The sequence below is a fragment of the Schistocerca americana genome, chromosome 6, assembly GCF_021461395.2.
Source record: "Schistocerca americana isolate TAMUIC-IGC-003095 chromosome 6, iqSchAmer2.1, whole genome shotgun sequence".
In the NCBI taxonomy this organism is placed as follows: domain Eukaryota; kingdom Metazoa; phylum Arthropoda; class Insecta; order Orthoptera; family Acrididae; genus Schistocerca; species Schistocerca americana.
In genome coordinates, this window is record NC_060124.1 from 57974980 (window position 1) to 57983451 (window position 8472).

The 8472-nt window shown below is 43.0% G+C and overlaps 1 pseudogene; it reads right to left on the reverse strand.

Moving 5' to 3' along the window:
• Positions 1 to 8139: 8139 nt before the first annotated feature.
• LOC124620580 lies at positions 8140 to 8257 on the reverse strand (annotated as a pseudogene).
• Between the last annotated feature and the right edge of the window lie 215 nt (positions 8258 to 8472).

Sequence of the window (8472 nt, forward strand, 5' to 3'; positions counted from 1 at the left end):
TGCAGCACCTCGAGGTCGGCCGACGTCCACACAATGACGCCGCTCCGCCACGCTGTATTCGGTGATATTGCGCCCGCTCTGGCCACTGATTAATTTGTTGGATCACGTCGGCAAAGTTTCCACGAGGGTTTCATGGGCCGTGTATTGTAGAATTCTTCTCGCACTTCGCATTACGCCTGGGTCAGTCAATAGGAATTACTTTTGATTTGTCGCGCTTTACTACATGCAAACGCAATTTATTACCACTGCCTGTTAGGAGAGTCATGTAATGTGATGATTGAAGGTCGTGAGTTAAAATAAACCTGTGATAATCGACTGCATCTGTTTTCAATCAAGTAGCTGAAATCCCAAGTCACTTTCTTAATTAATTTTATGTTCACATTTGCATCTGGTGTTCAATAGCTGAATATAACATCAATGTGCACCCCTTTTTAATTAAAAAGGGATCAGTTCTGAACCAATTAATGTCAACACTGCCACCACAGTTCAATCAGGAGTCACAGGGCCATATTCCTTTTTTGCGTTATCCGATATTGCGGCAGTTTTGCACTCTCTGTTGATCTGTTTGTCAGTTAGTTGGGGTGAACACACGCCAAAACCAGCTAAGTGACGGGTGGGGTGTTGCAAAATGAAACCATATGCTCTAGAGAATCATTGAGTAGCATTTTGTTGAACATGGAAACAATGTCAAAGCTGACGAGGATGTCGTTTGGTTCAAGTTTTAGTTTCTTCAGCTTCACAATGAGTGTTCCGAGTCATTTAAGTATGCGCTGCCTTTCTCACGTGCGGCTGAAGCAGAGAGCTCGACTCTAGTCCACCACCAGCAATGGGATGTGAAGCTTTGATAACGCCAGCCACTCGTGCTGGCGAAACGTCAGAGCAGTCGTCAAACGAATGTAAGCAGAAGAACCAGACAGAAGTACACAATAAACATTTCAGTGCCACGAGCGCTTATAAGGTGTAGATTTTCAACTATTGCTCCTGAAGGTTTGACTGGTTGCCGAGGGAAAAGCGAGACACGTCGCACTTCTGCGAGCAGACTCGCAGCGTGGCCCCAGCGTACCCGCGATCGCGGCAGGCAGGGGGTGGAAGGTATTCCCGCGGCGTGTGAGGCTCATTTGCGAGTCGCCGTAGATGAGGCTGTCGCACGTGGCGTCAAGGAGCGCCGGACGCCGCCCGTGAACTGCTCACGTATTCCGGCTGGGTATTTCACACAAAGCCCTCGGAAAAACGCGGCGCCCGCGGAATAGAAATTGGCAGGCGGCCTATAGTGTCGGCGCAAGGGCCTGCCGCTTACGCCTTCTCAGATACGTGCATTGTCGCCAGGTGTTCTATCGTAGTTGTCACATGGGGGACACCACAACTTGAAGGCTATATATTTTTTCCTTTTATTATTCTGATTATGTTGGAAGTTGCACCACTCATCCCGGTCAGAGTTGGTGAGTATTAAGCGCAATACTCATTATAAAAAGCATCTTTGGTCACACAATACGTGTGACGCCATGCTCGTTCTTTCTTTGTTTATTGTTCCGTGGGACCAAATTAAGCAGAAGTCCCCATAGCCATGGAACGAGTCAATACATGAAATTATAACACGATAGTAGAAACAGATAAAATGAAATATAAGAAACATTTTCAGGCGACAATTCGTAAATTTAAATAAAGAAAATCAACAATGTAACACTGGAATTTAGTTAATTTTTCAGCTCTTCCAGGAGCTCCTCAACAGAATAGAAGGAGTGAGCCATGAGTAAACTCTTCAGTTCAGACTTAAAAGTGTTTGGGCTACTGCTAAGATTTTTGAGTTCTTGTGGTAGCTTATTGAAAATGGATACAGCATAATACCGCACTCCTTTCTGCACAAGAGTCAAGGAAGTGCATTCCACATGCAGATTTAATTTCTGCCTAGTATTAACTGAGTGAAAGCTGCTAACTCTTGGGAATAAACTAATATTGCTAACAACAAACAACATTTAAGAAAATATATACTGTGAGGACAATGTCAGAATTCCCAGACTATTGAATAGGGGTCGACAAGAGGTTCTCGAACTTACGCCACACATAGCTCGAACAACCAGTTTCTGAGCCAAAAATGCCCTTTTTGAATCAGAAGAATTACCCCAAAAAATAATACCATATGACATACGCGTATGAAAATATGCGAAGTAGACTACTTTTCGTGTTGAACTGTCACTTATTTCAGATACTGTTCTAATGGTAAATAGAGCACAGCATTTAGTTTCTGAACAAGATCCTGAACATGGACTTTCCACAACAGCTTACTATCTATCCGAACGCCTAGGAACTTGAACTGCTCCGTCTCGCTTATAATATGCCCATTCTGTCTGATCAAAATATCGGTTCTTGTTGAATTGTGAGTTAGAAACTGTAAAAACTCAGTCTTACTGTGATTTAGCATCAAATTATTTTCCACAAGCCACGAACTTATTTCTCTCTGTGTGGTAGTGAGAGAATTTATTAAACGGAATTCTGAGAACCGAGAGTTTCAATTACTGTTCGTTCGCTGATCTGGAACTTCAAATGTTCAAATGTGTGTGAAATCTTATGGGACTTAACTGCTAAGGTCATCAGTCCCTAGGCTTACACACTACTTATCCTAAATTATCCTAAGGACAAACACACACACCCATGCCCGAGGGAGGACTCGGATCTCCGCCGGGACAAGCCGCACAGTCCATGACTGCAGCGTCTTAGACCGCTCGGCTAATCCCGCGCGGCTGGAACTTCAAAGTCGTGGCTTTGCCACTTAGTTGATGGCGGAGTTTAAGTCCATTTTTTTGGTAACTCACAGCAAATGTGCACTCATGGTCTCGAGGTAGCGTTTCTGATTAACAAATCAAAACATCCTCGGTTCCGGGTTTGAACCCCGCTAGTACTTAAATTTCGAAGAAAACATCTACATCTACATGGACACTCTGCAAATCACATTTAAGTGCCTGTCAGAGGGTTCCTCGAACCACCTCCACAATTCTCTATTATTCCGATCTCGTATAGCGCGTGGAAAGAATGAACACCTACATCTTTCCGCACGAGCTCTGATTTCCCTTATTTTATCATGGTGATCGTTCCTCCATATGTAGGTCGGTGTCAACAAAATATTTTCGCATTCGAAGGAGAAAGCTGGTGATTGAAATTTCGTGAGAAGATTCCGTCGCAACGAAAAACGCCTCCCTTTTACTGATGTCCAGCCTAAATCCTGTATCATTTCTGTGACACTCTCTCCCATATTTCGCGATAATACAAAACTTGCTTCCCTTCTTTGAACTTTTTCGATGTACTCCGTCAGTCCTATCTGGTAAGTATCCCACACCATGCAGCAGTATTCTAAAAGAGGACGGACAAGCGTAGTGTAGGCAGTCTTCTTAGTAGGTCTGTTTCATTTTCCAAGTGTCCTGCCAATAAAACGCAGTCTTTGTTTAGCCTTCCCCACAACATTTTCTATGTGTTCCTTCCAATTTAAGTTGTCCGTAATTGTTATACCAAGGTATTTAGTTAAATTTACGACTTTTAGATTAGACTGCTTTATCGTGTAACCGAAGTTCAACGAGTTCCTTTTAACACTCATGTGGATGATCTCGCATTTTTCGTTATTTAAGGTCGACTGTCACTTTTCGCACCATTCCGATATTTCTTCAAAATCGTTTTGCAATTTGTTTTGATCTTCTGATGACTTTATTAGTCAATAAACGACAGCGTCATCTGCAAACAACCGAAGACGGCTGCTCTTATTGTTTCCCAAATCATTTATATAGATACGGAACAGCAAAGGGCCTATAACACTATTTTGGGGAACGCTAGAAATCACTTCTGTTGTACTCGATGACTTTCCGGCAATTGGTACCAACTGTGACGTCTCTGACAGGAAATCACAAATCCAGTCAAATAACTGACACGATATTCCAGAAGCACACAATCTGACTACAAACCGCTTGTGTGGTTTCAAAAGCCTTCCTGAAATCCAGAAATACGGAATCGATCTGAAATTCGTTGACAATAGCACTCAACACTTCATGTGAATAAAGACTCAGTATAGGAGTCAGCATAGGAAGTCACCCTCTTTCAGCCAACGGCCTTGTCAAGGAGAGCTGAGGAGCAAATAGAGATTCGGGGCACTATCTTGCCCTTGGGGTGAGAAACTGCCCCTGAACGCTGAAGAATCAGCAAAGTTCAACGGCATGAGCATGCAGAAGGCAATGGAAACCACTGCATTAAAGCGTGCATCCACACGACATGTGGCCTCTAACTGAAAATGTGTCGTGATGATCCGTCAACTGGCAAAAGATTCCGGAATTGTTCTCCATTCTGATTTCTGGAAGTGGACTACCAAAGCGGAGGTGAACATGAGTAAAAGACTAAATGACCAACTAAAGTGAATTTCTTCAGATGTTTCGATAATATACTTAAATAAAAATAGTAAAACATATAAATAAGCACAATTGTAAAATCAAACTGTTAAGATAAATAACCTCTGTATAAAAGCATATCATAATCTGTGGAAGACCTATAATGTTATCTCTGTGAACTACCTGTAAGAAGATCTTTGTAACCGTTTTGTTTATATAAGATATTTTCGATGTGTAAAGTGTACAAGTTGTGTGTGATGTTAAGTGTGTGTGAGACTCTACACACATGGACCATTAGAAAACTGTAAGTACAAATTGTTCTGAAACTTTAGCCACTAACCTCACAGAAAGAATTGATACCCAACTAAAAATCGCGTTTCTTATGTATTACAGTAAAAGTCAACAAAATGAAGCAGACTCACACACACTGACAACATCAAAAGAAATGGCTTAACACACATCAAAAAACGCACTTGAAAATGGGAATTATTTCTCGAAACACGTCGTGCAAATAGTAAAATAAAGAAAAATCGTGACTGGTAGCAGAAGATTTATTTATTTATAAACAAACCTAAAGGATAATCTTCAGCGAGTAGAGGCGTGGAATTGCAGAAGTTTGAACATGGTGGGGAGGCTAGAAAATCAGAAAAGGGAAATGCCTAGGCTTAGTCTAGATGTAGTGGGGGTCAGTGATGTGGAAGGAAGACAAGAATTCATCATCATATGAGTACAGCTGCAGTAGATGGTACAACGGGAGTAGGATTTGTTAAGAAAAGAGAGGTAGGGCAGAGACTGAGTCACTGTGAACAGTTCAGTGACCGGGTTGTTCTTATCAGAATCAACAGCAGACCAACACCGACAACAACAGTTCAGGTATACATGCCGACGTCGCAAGCAGAAGATGAAGAGATAGAGAAAGTATATGAAGATACCGAACGGGTAACTGAGTCCGTAAAGGGAGATGAAAAACTAATAGTCATATGGGGTTTGGAATGCTATTGCAGGGGAGGGAGTAGAAGAAAGTGTTACGGGAGAATATGGGATTGGTAGTAGAAACTAGAGACGAGAAGGAGTAATTGAGTTCTGCAATAATTTTCAGTTAATAATACCGAATACTCTGTTCAAGAATCGCAAGAGAAGGAGGTACACTTGGAAACGGCCGGGAGATACGGGAAGATTCCATTTAGATTACATCATGATCAGGCAGAGATTCCGAAATCAGATATTCGATTGTAAGACGTCCCTAGGAGCAGATATAGACTCAGATCAAAATTCTGTAATGGCGAAGAGTAGGCTGAAGTTTAAGAGATTAGTCAGAAAGAATCCGTGGGCAAATAAGTTGAATACGGTAGTATTAACAAATGAACAGATACGAAGTTAAAAAAAAAAAGGTTCAAATGGCTCTAAGCAATACGGGACTCAACATCTGAGGTCATCAGTCCCTAGAACTTAGAACTACTTAAACCTAACTAACCTAAGGACATCACACACATCCATGCCTGAGGCAGGATTCGAATCTGCGACCGTAGCGGTCGCGCGGTTCCAGACTGAAGCACCTAGAACCGCTCGGCCACACCAGCCGGCAGATAGGAAGCTATCTGAAGCTATAGACACTGCGAGAATGAGTAGCTCAGCCTGCAGTACAGTTGAAGAGGAATATAGACATTTCTAAAGAGGGCAGTCGCTTAAGTTGGAAGGGAAACCACAGTTACAAGGAAGACAACTGCGGAGTGACCATGGATAACATATGAAACCCTTCAGCTAACTGACGAAAGAAGAAAGTACAAAAACGTTCAGGTAAATTCAAGAATAAAGAAATACAAGGATCTAAATAAATAGGAACTGCTGAGAAGCTAAGGCAAGAGGTTTCATGAATAATTGTTTTTGTTTATTTCGGTGGTACTGTTGTTTTACGTTGATCACACGTGCTTCGTTTGTTTGATGTTGCATCTTTGCAATTTTCAAGCTGGTAGGGTAGTTCCGTTATCGCTGCCGTGCTGTTAATCATGGCTGCTCCCTGTCTATTTGCACCAAAGAAGAGCAACGTTCAGCGATCCGTTTTTTTGTGGTCGAAAGGCGTATCAGGGTCGAACAGTGTTTTGCCACAACGGAGCGTGTACGAATGCATTGAAAAATTCCGAAGTGATCGCACGAGTGTTACGCACGATGAAGGAGCCGGACGGCCGTATACCGCCATAAAAGAAGAAACCATTGAGCGTTCACGTGAAATGATTCTCTTAGGCAGATGATTAATTATTGACGAAGTGGCACGTTGTCTGCAAATTAGACACGGTTCTGCCTACGAAATCATCCACAACAGAGTTGGGTTTCATGAAGTTTGTGGAAGATGGGTCCCAAAACAACTCACACAGCTGCATAAGCAATCGCGCTTGGACATCTGCAGAAAAACATTTGGTTCGCTATGGTAACGAAGGGGACAACTCCTTAAACAGGACAATTACCGGTGACGAAACATGCATCCATCATTACTAACCGGAGAGTAAACGGCAGAGTACGGAATGGAAACATCAAAATTCGCCGGGCAAGGAAAATTTCAAGACCCAAACGTCCGCAGCAAAACTGGTGCTTACCGTTTATTGGAACGCACAAGGTCCAGTACTGGAACATTATGGGGAAATGACCACAACAATAAACACTGTACATTATAGTCAGATTCTTACTGCCAGGCTAAAGCCTGCAATTCGAAGCAAAAGCAGAGGGTTTCTGTCAAAAAATGTTGTGTTGCTGAACGACAATGCCCGTCCGCATACAGCTGCCCACACTGCTGAAACGCTCCAGCAACTCGAGTTTGAAGTACTGGATTATCCTCCATATAGTCCCGATCTTTCTACCTTCTGATATCACTCGTTTGATCCACTCAAACAGGCATTAAGGGACCGACGAAACAGTGAAAGAAGCGGTGCATTCCTGGCTCACAGCTCAACCGAGAACCTTCTTTTATAAGGGCATCAGGAAGCTTCTACAACGATGGACCAAATGCGTTGAAACGCAAGGAGACTATGTCGAACAATGATGTAAGTCTCCTATTTAATGACAATAAAGTTTGATAACTACTTTGCGGATAATAATTGACTTACCCTCGTAGAAAAGTCAAAACAACCTATGGTGAAATTAAAAGCTAGGCCAGTAACATTAACATTTCAATTGGAATTCCACTGTTACATGCAGAGAAGAGAGCGAATGGGTGGAAGGAGTACATTGAAGGCCTCTATGAGAGGGAAGACTTGTCTGATGCTATGATAGAAGAAGAAACAGGAGACAACAAAGAATGAGAATTTAAAAGAGCTTTGGAAGACTTAAGATCAAATAAGGTAGAAGGAATGAGTAACAATCCGTCGGAATTTATAAAATCACTCGGGCAAGTGGCAACAAAACGACTGTTCACGTTGGAGTGTAGAATGTATGAGACGGGCGAAATCCCATCAGCCTTTCGCAAGAACATCATCCAACAATTCCGAAGATGGCAAGAGCCGACAAGTGGGAGAATTTTCGCACAGTCAGAATACCAACGCATGCATCCAAGTTGCTGACAAGAATAACATACACAAGTATTAATTATTATTAGCAGTCCGGCTTCAGGCCACGAGTGGCCTACCGACCGCCGTGTCATTCTCGGTGGAGGATGCGTATAGGAGGGGAGTGTGGTCAGCGCATCGCTCTCCCTGTCGTAAGATGGTATTCTTGACCGAAGCCGCTACTATTCGGTCGAGTAGCTCCTCAATTGGCATCATGAGGCTGAGGGCACCCCGAAAAATGGCAACAGCGCATGGCGGCCTGGACGGTCACCCATCCAAGTGCCGACCACGCCCGACAGCGCTTAACTTCGGTGATCTCACGGGAACCGGTATAGCCACTGCGGCAAGGCCGTTGCCAACATACACAAGTATGGGAATAGAACTGAGGATGTGTTAGAGGACGATCAGTTTGGCACCATAGAGGCAGTTCTGACGTTGTGGCTGATAATGGAAGCAAGACTGAAGAAAATCGAGACACATTCATAGGATTTTTGAACCTGGAAAAAGCATTCGGCGATGTCAAATGGTGCAAGATATTCGCAATTCTGATAAAAACAGGGTTAAGCTATGGG